Source organism: Mytilus galloprovincialis, chromosome 3 (assembly GCF_965363235.1).
Source record: "Mytilus galloprovincialis chromosome 3, xbMytGall1.hap1.1, whole genome shotgun sequence".
Lineage (NCBI taxonomy): Eukaryota > Metazoa > Mollusca > Bivalvia > Mytilida > Mytilidae > Mytilus > Mytilus galloprovincialis.
This window is the reverse complement of record NC_134840.1, coordinates 34,397,178-34,413,154: the sequence shown is the minus strand read 5'-3', so window position 1 is coordinate 34,413,154 and position 15,977 is coordinate 34,397,178.

Genomic DNA, 15,977 nt, shown 5'->3' with positions numbered 1-15,977 from the left:
AAAATTTGGCAATTTTAACTCTTTGGTGTAGTTAGAATACACCAATAAGTAGTTTGTATGTATTAAACTTGCTGGAAAAAATATTTTGAAAAATTTACTTTGCCATGGTATTATGACTCTCCTGCGGTATATTGAACCCCCTACTCTAGGCCTTTAAAATTTCAAAATTCTGGCAATTCTAAACTCTTTTATGTAGTTAAAATACACCAATCAGTAGTTTGTATGTATTAAACTTGCTGGAAAAGATATTTTGAAAATTTTACTTTGCCATGGTATTTTGACCCCCCTGCGGTATATTGAACCCCCTTCTCTAGGCCTTTAATTTCAGAAATTCTGGCAATTTTAACTCTTTTATGAAGTTAGAATACAACAATAAGTAGTTTGTATTTATTAAACTTGCTGGAAAAGATATTTTGAAAATTTTACTTTGCCATGGTATTTTGACCCCCCTGCGGTATATTGAACCCCTACTCTAGGCCTTTAATTTTAGAAATTCTGGCAATTTAAACTCTTTTATGTAGTATGAATACACCAATAAAAAGTTTGTATGTATTTAACTTGCTGGAAAAGAAATTTTGAAAATTTTACTTTGCCAGGGTATTTTGACCCCCCTGCGGTATATTGAACCCCCTACTCTAGACCTTTGATTTAAAAAAATCTGGAAATTCTAACTCTTTTATGTAGTTAGAATACACCAATAAGTAGTTTGTATGTATCAAACTTGCTGGAAAAGTTATTTTGAAAATTTTTCTTTGCCATGGTATTTTGACCCCCCTGCGGTATATTGAACCCCTACTCTAGGCCTTTAATTTTAGAAATTCTGGCAATTCGAACTGTTTTATGTAGTTAGAATACACCAATAAGTAGTTTGTATGTATTTAACTTGCTGGAAAAGATATTTTGAAAATTTGACTTTGCCATGGTATTTTGACCCCCCTGCGGTATATTGAACCCCCTTCTCTAGACCTTTAATTCAAAAAATTTGGCAATTTTAACTCTTTGGTGTAGTTAGAATACACCAATAAGTAGTTTGTATGTATTAAACTTGCTGGAAATTATATTTTGAAAAATTTACTTTGCCATGGTATTATGACTCTCCTGCGGTATATTGAGCCCCTTACTCTAGGCCTTTAAAATTTCAAAATTCTGGCAATTCTAAACTCTTTTATGTAGTTAAAATACACCAATCAGTAGTTTGTATGTATTAAACTTGCTGGAAAAGATATTTTGAAAATTTTACTTTGCCATGGTATTTTGACCCCCCTGCGGTATATTGAACCCCTTCTCTAGACCTTTAATTCAAAAAATTTGGCAATTTTAACTCTTTGGTGTAGTTAGAATACACCAATAAGTAGTTTGTATGTATTAAACTTGCTGGAAATTATATTTTGAAAAATTTACTTTGCCATGGTATTATGACTCTCCTGCGGTATATTGAGCCCCTTACTCTAGGCCTTTAAAATTTCAAAATTCTGGCAATTCTAAACTCTTTTATGTAGTTAAAATACACCAATCAGTAGTTTGTATGTATTAAACTTGCTGGAAAAGATATTTTGAAAATTTTACTTTGCCATGGTATTTTGACCCACCTGCGGTATATTGAACCCCCTTCTCTAGGCCTTTAATTTCAGAAATTCTTGCAATTCTAACTCTTTTATGTAGTTAGAATACACCAATAAGTAGTTTGTATGTATCAAACTTGCTGGAAAAGTTATTTTGAAAATTTTACTTTGCCATGGTATTTTGACCCACCTGCGGTATATTGAACCCCTACTCTAGGCCTTTAATTTTAGAAATTCTGGCAATTCAAACTCTTTTATGTAGTTAGAATACACAAATATGTAGTTTGTACGTATTTAACTTGCTGGAAAAGATATTTTGAAAATTTTACTTTTCCATGATATTTTGACCCCCCTGTGGTATATTGAACCCCCTACTCTAGACCTTTAATTTCCAAAAATCTGGCAATTCTAACTCTTTTATGTAGTTAGAATACACAAATAAGTAGTTTTTATGTATCAAACTTGCTGGAAAAGTTATTTTGAAAATTTTTCTTTGCCATGGTATTTTGACCCCCCTGCGGTATATTGAACCCCTACTCTAGGCCTTTAATTTTAGAAATTCTGGCAATTCGAACTGTTTTATGTAGTTAGAATACACCAATAAGTAGTTTGTATGTATTTAACTTGCTGGAAAAGATATTTTGAAAATTTTACTTTGCCATGGTATTTTGACTCCCCTGCGGTATATTGAACCCCCTTCTCTAGACCTTTAATTCTAAAAATTTGGCAATTTTAACTCTTTGGTGTAGTTAGAATACACCAATAAGTAGTTTGTATGTATTAAACTTGCTGGAAAAAATATTTTGAAAAATTTACTTTGCCATGGTATTATGACTCTCCTGCGGTATATTGAACCCCCTACTCTAGGCCTTTAAAATTTCAAAATTCTGGCAATTCTAAACTCTTTTATGTAGTTAAAATACACCAATCAGTAGTTTGTATGTATTAAACTTGCTGGAAAAGATATTTTGAAAATTTTACTTTGCCATGGTATTTTGACCCCCCTGCGGTATATTGAACCCCCTTCTCTAGGCCTTTAATTTCAGAAATTCTGGCAATTTTAACTCTTTTATGAAGTTAGAATACAACAATAAGTAGTTTGTATTTATTAAACTTGCTGGAAAAGATATTTTGAAAATTTTACTTTGCCATGGTATTTTGACCCCCCTGCGGTATATTGAACCCCTACTCTAGGCCTTTAATTTTAGAAATTCTGGCAATTTAAACTCTTTTATGTAGTATGAATACACCAATAAAAAGTTTGTATGTATTTAACTTGCTGGAAAAGAAATTTTGAAAATTTTACTTTGCCAGGGTATTTTGACCCCCCTGCGGTATATTGAACCCCCTACTCTAGACCTTTGATTTAAAAAAATCTGGAAATTCTAACTCTTTTATGTAGTTAGAATACACCAATAAGTAGTTTGTATGTATCAAACTTGCTGGAAAAGTTATTTTGAAAATTTTTCTTTGCCATGGTATTTTGACCCCCCTGCGGTATATTGAACCCCTACTCTAGGCCTTTAATTTTAGAAATTCTGGCAATTCGAACTGTTTTATGTAGTTAGAATACACCAATAAGTAGTTTGTATGTATTTAACTTGCTGGAAAAGATATTTTGAAAATTTGACTTTGCCATGGTATTTTGACCCCCCTGCGGTATATTGAACCCCCTTCTCTAGACCTTTAATTCAAAAAATTTGGCAATTTTAACTCTTTGGTGTAGTTAGAATACACCAATAAGTAGTTTGTATGTATTAAACTTGCTGGAAATTATATTTTGAAAAATTTACTTTGCCATGGTATTATGACTCTCCTGCGGTATATTGAGCCCCTTACTCTAGGCCTTTAAAATTTCAAAATTCTGGCAATTCTAAACTCTTTTATGTAGTTAAAATACACCAATCAGTAGTTTGTATGTATTAAACTTGCTGGAAAAGATATTTTGAAAATTTTACTTTGCCATGGTATTTTGACCCCCCTGCGGTATATTGAACCCCTTCTCTAGACCTTTAATTCAAAAAATTTGGCAATTTTAACTCTTTGGTGTAGTTAGAATACACCAATAAGTAGTTTGTATGTATTAAACTTGCTGGAAATTATATTTTGAAAAATTTACTTTGCCATGGTATTATGACTCTCCTGCGGTATATTGAGCCCCTTACTCTAGGCCTTTAAAATTTCAAAATTCTGGCAATTCTAAACTCTTTTATGTAGTTAAAATACACCAATCAGTAGTTTGTATGTATTAAACTTGCTGGAAAAGATATTTTGAAAATTTTACTTTGCCATGGTATTTTGACCCCCCTGCGGTATATTGAACCCCTACTCTAGGCCTTTAATTTTAGAAATTCTGGCAATTTGAACTCTTTTATGTAGTAAGAATACACCAATAAAAAGTTTGTATGTATTAAACTTGCTGGAAAAAAAATTTTGAAAAATTTACTTTGCCATGGTATTATGACTCTCCTGCGGTATATTGAGCCCCCTACTCTAGGCCTTTAAAATTTCAAAATTCTGGCAATTCTAAACTCTTTTATGTAGTTAAAATACACCAATCAGTAGTTTGTATGTATTAAACTTGCTGGAAAAGATATTTTGAAAATTTTACTTTGCCATGGTATTTTGACCCCCCTGCGGTATATTGAACCCCCTACTCTAGGCCTTTAATTTCAGAAATTCTGGCAATTTTAACTCTTTTATGTATATAGAATACACCAATAATTAGTTTGTATGTACTAAACTTGCTGGAAAAGAAATTTTGAAAATTTTACTTTGCCGTGGTATTTTGACCCCCCTGCGGTATATTGAACCCCCTACTCTAGACCTTTGATTTAAAAAAATCTGGAAATTCTAACTCTTTTATGTAGTTAGAATACACCAATAAGTAGTTTGTATGTATCAAACTTGCTGGAAAAGTTATTTTGAAAACTTTTCTTTGCCATGGTATTTTGACCCCCCTGCGGTATATTGAACCCCTACTCTAGGCCTTTAATTTTAGAAATTCTGACAATTCGAACTGTTTTATGTAGTTAGAATACACCAATAAGTAGTTTGTATGTATTTAACTTGCTGGAAAAGATATTTTGAAAATTTTACTTTGCCATGGTATTTTGACCCCCCTGCGGTATATTGAACCCCCTTCTCTAGACCTTTAATTCAAAAAATTTGGCAATTTTAACTCTTTGGTGTAGTTAGAATACATCAATAAGTAGTTTGTATGTATTAAACTTGCTGGAAAAGATATTTTATGCACAATTTTGAAGATAAATTTACATTAGCGCTTGAAAAAGTTTGTAGTCAGCAAACAGCAATGCTCTGCAAAAGCATTGAGACAATGCAGGAAAAATATGCACAAAACATTAAATCCTATGATACAAAATTTACAGACATGCTAAATAAGTTTAGTACTATAACTGACAAATGTGTCACAGTTGAAAAAGAAAATTCAGAACTCAAATGCAAGCTGAAAAACCAACAACATACAAATACCTTGGAGCAGCAAATTATTAAATCCGAACTGGATGCCAAATGTAATTCTCTGAAAACTCAGTTTGACAATCAAAAAGACATAATCCAAAAATTAAACAATGACATCGGAAGAATTTCTTCACAATTAGCTGACAAATCAGTTACAATCGACAATCTTCAAACCGAGATAACTTCTAAAAATAGTATCTTGGAACACAAGGATATGGAAATATTAAGTTTAAAAATTCATGATAGCAGAGATGACAGATCTGAATTTCAACAAGTCCCAACTAGAAACTTAAAACAAAGAAAACCTCATGTTACAATAATCGGAACTTCTAATATAAAAGGTATTCAAGCAGAAAAACTCTCAAATCACTTCACCACAGACAAAATTACTGCATTTACATTAGAAGAAACTGCAACGGAAATAAAACAACTAGCTCAAGCCCCATCAGTGCTTGTTCTACACTCACTAAGTAACGAACTACGTACAAAGGAGGCTAAGGACTGTGTTGAAAACATGTCAACAATGGTTAACTTCACACAAGACGAGTACCCTGATACACCAATAGTGATTTCTCTGCCTACCCCTAGAAAAGACTCTGATGAACTTAATTTTAAAGGGCAAATGATAAGCTTAATGTTAAAAGAGCGCCTTAGAACAAACAGAAATGTATCTTTTTGTGATAACTCTAATATGTCATACAAGGGAGAGGCTTTGCCAAGATTTATTGATGACAAGGATGGTTTTCATCTCACCCCGAATGGTACTGCAGTATTGGCATCAAACATCAGAGACTCTATTGACAATATTTTAGACTTGCCTAAACGTGTACCAAGAAAACAAAATGGCAATCGAGGTCGGGGCAACCCTTATTACAGAGGACGAGGCGGTGGACGTGGCCGTGGTGGATACAGACGAGACTAAATAGTATTTGGAAAAATAATATCACAAACTAGTATCTGTGAAGATATTATTCATTGAGAAACATTAGTTTGTTTCATTTTTGTTTAAGTATTGTTATTGAAATTTGTATTACTGTAGAAAACCAAGAGTGTTTCATTTAGATCTATTTTAAAGTACAGATACTTTTATCTTTAATTATTACACCATAAAACATTATAAAAAAAGTATAGATATAACACTCTTTTATATATACATTTGTAACTAGATACAAAATCAGTTAATTGTTTAACTGCATAGAATTTAGAAGGTGTAATTTAAATCATTATATATCACATATTAATACTTTAGGGAGATTAAAATGAGAACATCATTGAATATTTCAACATGGAATGTGGGGGGTCTTATATCAGAAAATCATGACAAGACAACAGACCCTAGCTTTTTAGCAGAGTTAAAAAATGATGACTTAATATTTTTAACAGAAACACATGCCGGATACGATTCAATTGTTTCATTTGAAGATTTTCAGTATTACCCTTTTTGTAGGACTAAGTCGAAGAACAACAGATATTTTGGTGGGTTAGGCATTTTGATACGTAATAGTATCAGAAAAGGCGTAAAATTTCAAAATGATGGTACATCTGAATATCAATGGTTAAAACTCTGTAAGGAGTTTTTTAACTTTAAGAGAGACATATTTATCTGTATAGTTTATTACGCCCCTAAATGCTCAATTGATTTAATAGAAATCTTAGAAAAAGACATAATTGAGAAATATGGAAAAAAGGGAGAAATCATATTGCTTGGCGATTTTAACGCCCGAACTGGAAATGATTGTGATTTTATTGAAGGGGACAATACCAACCACATTCCATTAAACAACAGCAATTATAACCTTGATATTTTGAATGAGAGAAGAGCCAGCTGCGATAATACTGTAGATTCTAGAGGGAAAGACCTTCTTGATTTTTGTATATGTAATCAAATCCGTATCTTGAACGGGAGAATATTAGGTAATAGCACTGGCAAGCATACATGTTTTAAGTATAATGGTTGTAGTGTAGTTGATTATGTGTTAGCATCAGAACAATTATTTTGTAACATTTTATATATGTGTGTATCAGATTTCAAGGCAACTTTTTCCGATTGCCACTGTAAACTATCATTTAAGTTATTAGCCTCATTTACAAACGAGAACACTAACTCACATTTAAAAGATTTCCCAACAAGATATGAGTGGAATGAGGAAAAATTAATAAGTTTTCAAAATGCCTTTGCTCATCCCGCTATCCAAAACGAGTTAAAAAACTTTATAACAGAAGATATAAATTTTGATTCAGCTGGTATAAACCAAGCAACTAAAACAATCCATTCACTGTTTGAAAAAGTTTGTAAAATCACCCTTAAGAAAAAACAGAAAAGAGTGAAAACTGATAAAAAATGGTTTGATCATGAACTGACATCGTTAAAAAAAAATGTTGATGGAAAAGCTGCACTGATGAATAAATATCCTAAAGACCCATTTATTCGTGGGTCATTTTTTAAAACATATAAAAAGTATGCAAAACTTAGAAAGTATAAAAAAAGGGAATTTAAAAATGTAATTCTAAATCGTCTAGAAAATTTGGAAACTGAAAACCCTAAGGAGTATTGGAAACTTGTGAACCTCCTATGCAATGAGAACACGGATAAGCCAGAAAATAATATTGATGGTGAAACCTGGTACAAATATTTTGCTTCTTTAGCATCTATTCCAATAGACAAACATGATCAAATAAAAAAGATTGAAGAGAAATTAAAGTTACTAGAAAGTAATATAACCAGCTTCACACTTTTAGATAACAAGATATCAGAAGCTGAACTAAATAAAGCATTTAAAAAGCTTAAATCAGACAAAAGTCCTGGATTAGATAATATAAGCAATGAGATGCTTAAGGCATCTCAATCTTTTATTAACACAATTTTACTAAAACTTTTTAATGCAGTTTTCACCTCTGGTATATACCCAAGTGAATGGTCAAAGAGTTTTATTTGTCCAATATTCAAAGCCGATGATAGAAAAAAACCTGAAAATTACAGGGGAATTGCTATAAACAATAGTATCGGAAAACTATTTAATATTATTTTAAATAACAGATTTGACCTTTTCTTAGATGAAAATAATATAATTCATGAAACCCAGATAGGGTTCTCCAAAAAAGCACGTACCTCTGACCATATTTTTGTATTAAGATGTATCATTGAAAAATATTTAAAGACTGGAAATAAAAAATTATTCGCATGTTTTGTCGATTTTCGAAAAGCTTTCGATAAAGTCATACACATTGGTATTATGTATAAACTACAACTTTGTAATATAAATAATTATTTTTATAGAATATTAAAATCTATGTATACCAAAGACAGATTATGTGTAAAAATAAATGATAAAATGACAGAGTTCTTTGTATCAGGGGTTGGTGTAAGGCAGGGGGACGTTTTAAGTCCAAATTTATTTAAATTTTTCATAAATGAACTTCCAAAAATTTTGCTGGAAAAGTCAGAATCAGTTTGTTTAAATAACGAAAAGATACCATGTCTCCTATATGCTGATGACCTGGTCATTTTTTCAGAATCTAGAGCAGGGCTTCAAGACAAACTTGATATTTTATATAACTATTGTAATGAATGGTGTCTTGAAGTCAACTCCCAAAAAACCAAAATAATTATATTTAATAATAATGGACATTTGATAAAAGATGACTTCCATATAGGGGAGGAAAAAATAGACTGTGTAAAGCAGTATAAATACTTGGGTCTTATAATTCAAAACACTGGTAAATTTACTGAGGCTAGAAAACAACTTTACCAAAAAAGTCTTAAAGCCTGTTTTAAGCTCTATAGGGACTTGAAATCCTCAAAACCTAGTATTGGTACTTTTCTTCATTTATTTGATCATTGTATTAAACCTATTATTTTATATGGTTGTGAAAACTGGGGCACTATTAATATAACCCCTAAGAGAAAATCATCATCTCTCTTTGATATATTTAAGGATTGGGAGTCTGAAAAACTTCACCATAAATTTTGTAAATATATCCTTGGAGTTACTAAATTGTGCACTAATATAGGAGTTCTTACAGAACTAGGAAGATATCCTCTTTACATAGACATGTTAAAACAAGTCTTCATGTATTGGCACAGACTTGAGAATTCCCCATCAAACCTGCTGAATAATGCATATAAGGAGTATATGCATTTACATAGCTTAAACAAAGGTAATAATTCCTGGTACACTAATTTACTCTTTTATGGGGAAAAGTTAAACTTTAATTTGGCTTATTGTAAAACCCTAAGTAAATATAAATTTAAAAAATCACTTAAACAATGTCTCCGAAACAGTTTTCTTGAGACTTGGAAAGTAACCAGAGATTCTTATTTACAGGATAAAGGTAAATTGAGTACTTATTTCAAATTTAAATTTTCATTTGGTAAAGAAACCTATCTATCCTCTATAAATAATGGCAATTGTCGAATTCTTACTAAATTTAGGTTAAGTAATCACAAATTAAGAGTTGAAACTGGTCGTCATGAACGCAGGGTAAATATGTCAGGTAAATTAGAGAGTATTCCACGATGTGAAAGACTTTGTCAATATTGTAATTTGAATGTGACTGAGGATGAACACCATTTTTTATTGCAATGTCCTCTATATGTAACTTCAAGAACCATTTTACTTGATGATTTATTTATGGAATATCCAAAACTAAGAATACTTAATTCGCAAAACCTATTTATATGGATTATGACAAATGATAATGATAATTTTATTAAAAAATTATGCAAATTTTTAACTTCAAACTTAGAAGTGAGAAATAATACTGTCAAGTGAATTAATACAGGTTTTAATGATAATATTTGGGGAAGAGTTATCTTTCTTTTGCTGAACTGACAATGTCGTATATATATGTACTATTGTTTTGTTTTTATATAAATCATATTATAATGTTTAAATTTCATATTGTTTCTAAATATGTATTTTAATTTATGTTTTGTCTATTATCCATTTTTTTTGTAATTCATATGCCTATAAGGGCCCTTTGATTAGGAAATAAACATATTTGATTTGATTTTGATTTGATTTTGTATTAAACTTGCTGGAAAAAATATTTTGAAAAATTTACTTTGCCATGGTATTATGACTCTCCTGCGGTATATTGAGCCCCTTACTCTAGGCCTTTAAAATTTCAAAATTCTGGCAATTCTAAACTCTTTTATGTAGTTAAAATACACCAATTAGTAGTTTGTATGTATTAAACTTGCTGGAAAAGATATTTTGAAAATTTTACTTTGCCATGGTATTTTGACCCCCCTGCGGTATATTGAACCCCTACTCTAGGCCTTTAATTTTAGAAATTCTGGCAATTTGAACTCTTTTATGTAGTAAGAATACACCAATAAAAAGTTTGTATGTATTTAACTTGCTGGAAAAAATATTTTGAAAATTTTACTTTGCCATGGTATTTTGACCCCCCTGCGGTATATTGAACCCCCTACTCTAGACCTTTGATTTAAAAAAATCTGGAAATTCTAACTCTTTTATGTAGTTAGAATACACCAATAAGTAGTTTGTATGTATCAAACTTGCTGGAAAAGTTATTTTGAAAATTTTTCTTTGCCATGGTATTTTGACCCCCCTGCGGTATATTGAACCCCTACTCTAGGTCTTTAATTTTAGAAATTCTGGTAATTCGAACTGTTTTATGTAGTTAGAATACACCAATAAGTATAGTTTGTATGTATTTAACTTGCTGGAAAAGATATTTTGAAAATTTTACTTTGCCATGGTATTTTGACCCCCCTGCGGTATATTGAACCCCCTTCTCTAGACCTTTAATTCAAAAAATTTGGCAATTTTAACTCTTTGGTGTAGTTAGAATACATCAATAAGTAGTTTGTATGTATTAAACTTGCTGGAAAAAATATTTTGGAAAATTTACTTTGCCATGGTATTATGACTCTCCTGCGGTATATTGAGCCCCTTACTCTAGGCCTTTAAAATTTCAAAATTCTGGCAATTCTAAACTCTTTTATGTAGTTAAAATACACCAATTAGTAGTTTGTATGTATTAAACTTGCTGGAAAAGATATTTTGAAAATTTTACTTTGCCATGGTATTTTGACCCCCCTGCGGTATATTGAACCCCTACTCTAGGCCTTTAATTTTAGAAATTCTGGCAATTCGAACTGTTTTATGTAGTTAGAATACACCAATAAGTATAGTTTGTATGTATTTAACTTGCTGGAAAAGATATTTTGAAAATTTTACTTTGCCATGGTATTTTGACCCCCCTGCGGTATATTGAACCCCCTTCTCTAGGCCTTTAATTTCAGAAATTCTTGCAATTTTAATTCTTTTATGAAGTTAGAATACACCAATAAGTAGTTTGTATTTATTAAACTTGCTGGAAAAGATATTTTGAAAATTTTACTTTGCCATGGTATTTTGACCCCCCTGCGGTATATTGAACCCCTACTCTAGACCTTTAATTTAAACAAATCTGGCAAATCTAACTCTTTTATGTATTTAAAATACACCAATAAGTAGTTTGTATGTACTAAACTTGCTGGAAAAGAAATTTTGAAAATTTTACTTTTCCATGATATTTTGACCCCCCTGTGGTATATTGAACCCCTACTCTAGACCTTTAATTTCCAAAAATCTGGCAATTCTAACTCTTTTATGTAGTTACAATTCACCAATTAGTAGTTTGTATGTATTTAAATTGCTGGAAAAGACATTTTGAAAATTTTACTTTGCCATGGTATTTTGACCCCCTCCCCCTTTTTTACCATGGAAAATCAAAACTACCCTTATATTTATATATACATATATTATAATTACAAATAATTAAAGCATTCAAGCTACATATGGTCTAGTTATAATGTGTCAATAAGTATTTTGAATGACATTTTGTTGGTAAAGACTTAATTCAGAGCACTTATACCAAGGAAAGATATTTCTTTTAATTAAGCATGGAAAATGTACCTTCCCTTCTTGTATGAATGATTTTTTAATCTATGATAAGCTTTAGAATAATGTAAAATGTTCTAATAATCATCTAGGATGAAAAAAACAGGGGGGTTCAATTTACCATGGGGTTCAATTTTCCATACAGGGGGGGTTCAATTTACCATGGGGGGGTTCAATTTACCATAGCGGTATTTTGACCCCGGGGTCAATTTACCATGGGGTTCAAAATACCATATGACACCGGGTCACCGGACACACTTTTTAAACTAGATACCCCAAAGATGATTGTGGCCAAGTTTGGATTAATTTGGCCCAGTAGTTTCAGAGGAGAAGATTTTTGTAAATGATAACCAAGATTTACGAAAAATGGTTAAAAATTGACAATAAAGGGCAATAACTCCTAAAGGGGTCAACTGACCATTTTGGTCATGTTGACTTATTTGTAGATCTTACTTTGCTGAACATTATTGCTGTGTACAGTTTATCTCTATCTATAATAATATTCAAGATAATAACCAAAAACAGCAAAATTTCCTTAAAATTACCATTTCAGGGGCAGCAACCCAATTACGGAATGTCCGATTCATCTGAAAATTTCAGGGCAGATAGATCTTTACCTGATGAACAATATTACCAGATGTCAGATTTGCTCTAAATGCTTTGGTTTTGAGTTATAAGCCAAAAACTGCATTTAACCCCCATGTTCTATTTTTAGCCATGGTGGCCATCTTGGTTGGATGGGCGGGTCATCGGACACACTTTTTAAACTAGATACCCCAAAGATGATTGTGGCCAAGTTTGGATTAATTTGGCCCAGTAGTTTCAGAGGAGAAGATTTTTGTAAATGATAAACAAGATTTACGAAAAATGGTTAAAAATTGACAATAAAGGGCAATAACTCCTAAAGGGTTCAACTGACCATTTCCGTCACATTGACTTATTTGTAAAACTTACTTTGCTGAACATTATTGCTGTTTACAGTTTATCTCTATCTATAATAACATTCAAGATAATAACCAAAAACAGCAAAATTTCCTTAAAATTACCAATTAAGGGGCAGCAACCCAACAACGGATTGTCCGATTCAACTAAAAATTTCAGGGCAGATAGATCTTGACCTGATGAACAGTTCTACCCCCATGTCAGATTTGTTCTAAATGCTTTGGTTTTTGAGTTATAAGCCAAAAACTGCATTTTACCCCTATGTTCTATTTTTAGCTGTGGCAGCCATCTTGGTTGGTTGGCCAGGTCACCGGACACATTTTTTTAAAATACATACCCTAATGATGGTTGTGGCCAAGTTTGGTTTAATTTGGCCCAGTAGTTTCAGAGGAGAAGATTTTTGTAAAAGTTAACAACGACGACGGACGACGGACGCAAAGTGATGGGAAAAGCTCACTTGGCCCTTTGGGCCAGGTGAGCTAACAAGTGAAAATGTGAGCTACTGCTTACTGATGATACCCCCACCCAAATATTTTGGTTAACAGCAAGTTGTTGAGTGATGATTCTGAAAACACATCACACAATATTGCTGACATATATAAACCCTGAAACCAAATTTCAGAAATCCTTGTATTGTAGTTCCTGGGAAAATATGACAAAAATTTTCAAATTAGCTATCATGCGTAAATGATACAAGTGTTCGGTAAACAGGAAGTTGTTGAGTGATGAATCAGAAAACGTATAACATGGTAAGCCTACTATATAAACCCTGAAACCAAATTTCCTAAATCCTTAATATGATGTATTTCCTGAGGATACAACGAACATATTCATGTAACAGATGGATGGATGGACTGACAGAAGGATTAATGGACTGACAGACAGATTGATGGACTGAAGGCAGGACAAATGGACAGACAGAGGTAAAACAGTATACCCATGCTTTTTTAAAGCAAGGTTAGAAAAATAACACCACTCGGAATCAAAATATAATATATTAACCATCTTTCAACAATCTTTTGAACAAGATTTTTCTGAGATTTTAAGTTATGTAAAGAAAATACTGCCGTCACTGAAAAACAAAGAAGGCAGCCCAAGATTTTTAAAAACATATTTCGACTAAAATTTGTAATGTCAGATTTGACTTAAAGGTGGCACGGTAGTATTTGCATTCCAGAATTTAGGTTACTCTTTTGTGTACCCTACTTAGGTAAATGTATCTAAACAGTGTGATTGGACAAAAAATACAGTATCAACTGAACATACTTTCCCAAACTGAGTGATGAATCAGGTGTAGAAAAATATGAAATAATTTTACATACAGATGAAAATGAATTTTTGAGAATTTTTTTAAATTTCGTATACACTGCAACATAAAAGACCTAAAAGTACTAGTGGCCGTAGGTTTTTAAAAATAGCATAAACAAGTGAAACTGCAAACAAGTGAAACTGCGAGCTACTGCTCACTGATGATACCCCCGCCGCAAGTGGATAATATTAATAGTGTAAAAATATGCAAGTGTTCGGTAAACAGGAAGTTGTCGAGTGATGAATCTGAAAACGCATCACACGGTATAGCTGACTTATAAAAATCCTGAAACCAAATTTCAGAAATCCTTGTATTGTAGTTCCTGAGAAAAATGTGACGAAAATTTTTAACTTGGTTATCATGTGTAGAATCATACAAGTGTTCGGTAAACAGGAAGTTGTCGAGTGATGAATCTGAAAACGCATCACACGGTAAAGCTGACTTATATAAATCCTGAAACCAAATTTCAGAAATCCTTGTATTGTAGTTCCTGAGAAAAATGTGACGAAAATTTTCAACTTGGCTATCATGTGTAAAATCAGACAAGTGTTCGGTAAACAGGAAGTTGTCAAGTGATGAATCTGAAAACGCATCACACGGTGTGGCTGACATATATAAATGTTGATACCAAATTACAGAAAGGGTGGATGTGTAGTTCCTGAGAAAAATGTGACGAAAGTTTCATGGGACGGACTGACTGACGGAGTTCGGTAAACAGGAAGTTGTCAAGTGATGAATCTGAAAACGCATCACACGGTGTGGCTGACATATATAAATGTTGATACCAAATTACAGAAAGGGTGGATGTGTAGTTCCTGAGAAAAATGTGACGAAAGTTTCATGGGACGGACTGACTGACGGACTGACTGACGGACTTACTGACGGACTGACTGACGGACGGACGGACTGACAGACAGAGGTAAAACAGTATACCCCTCCTTTTTTAAAGCGGGGGTATAAAAAGTAAACGGTCATGACACATATTCAAATTCATTTCTGAATAGTAAAATGAAAGTACTTCAGTTAACTGTGAATGTAGAATTTTTTGCAGTGTTAGAAAATGGTGAAAATTCTAAAAAGGCTATCATTATCCCTTACGGGCCAGGAAATACTACCTTGCCACCTAAAGGCTATTTAAAGCTTGTTTCCCCAAGAAGAGTAACCCTTGGCTGGGTTAACAATTTTGAATATATCATGACAATTATATTGTGTGGTGAATAATCATGATAATAGGGTTATTCACCAGACAGTATAACTGGTCAAGGTTGTTAATCACCTCTGCTGATTTTCATGAAAATTTCCAAATCAATACACATCACATGATTTAAATGCCAATACATGTTTTCAATTATACTGTGAGGTAAAGTACTACAACAATGTGACCCAACCTGAAAGTTGCATGAGCAGATACTAAGATATTTTGATACAAACCTGTTAATATCTGGGCAAGTTTCATTTAATTTGACTGTAGAACACAAATAATCTAAAAAGAAACAAACAAAAAAGTGAATTAGTGTCGATTTCATTACTCTTATTCAAATTTATTAAAATTCTAAACCTGACCACTTGATTTTTTTATTTTGCCTTCAGACTGCACATGCTGAAATGTCTTGCCTTCTTGATTAACCATTGATTTTATGTTGATAGTCCTAAATATAAAGCTTAACTACAAGTATCACATAAACTTAACATGATCCAAGAAAATGAGGCCAAGGTCAGATAAACCAAACAAGAAATACATGTACACCTTATAATCATTCAATACACCAA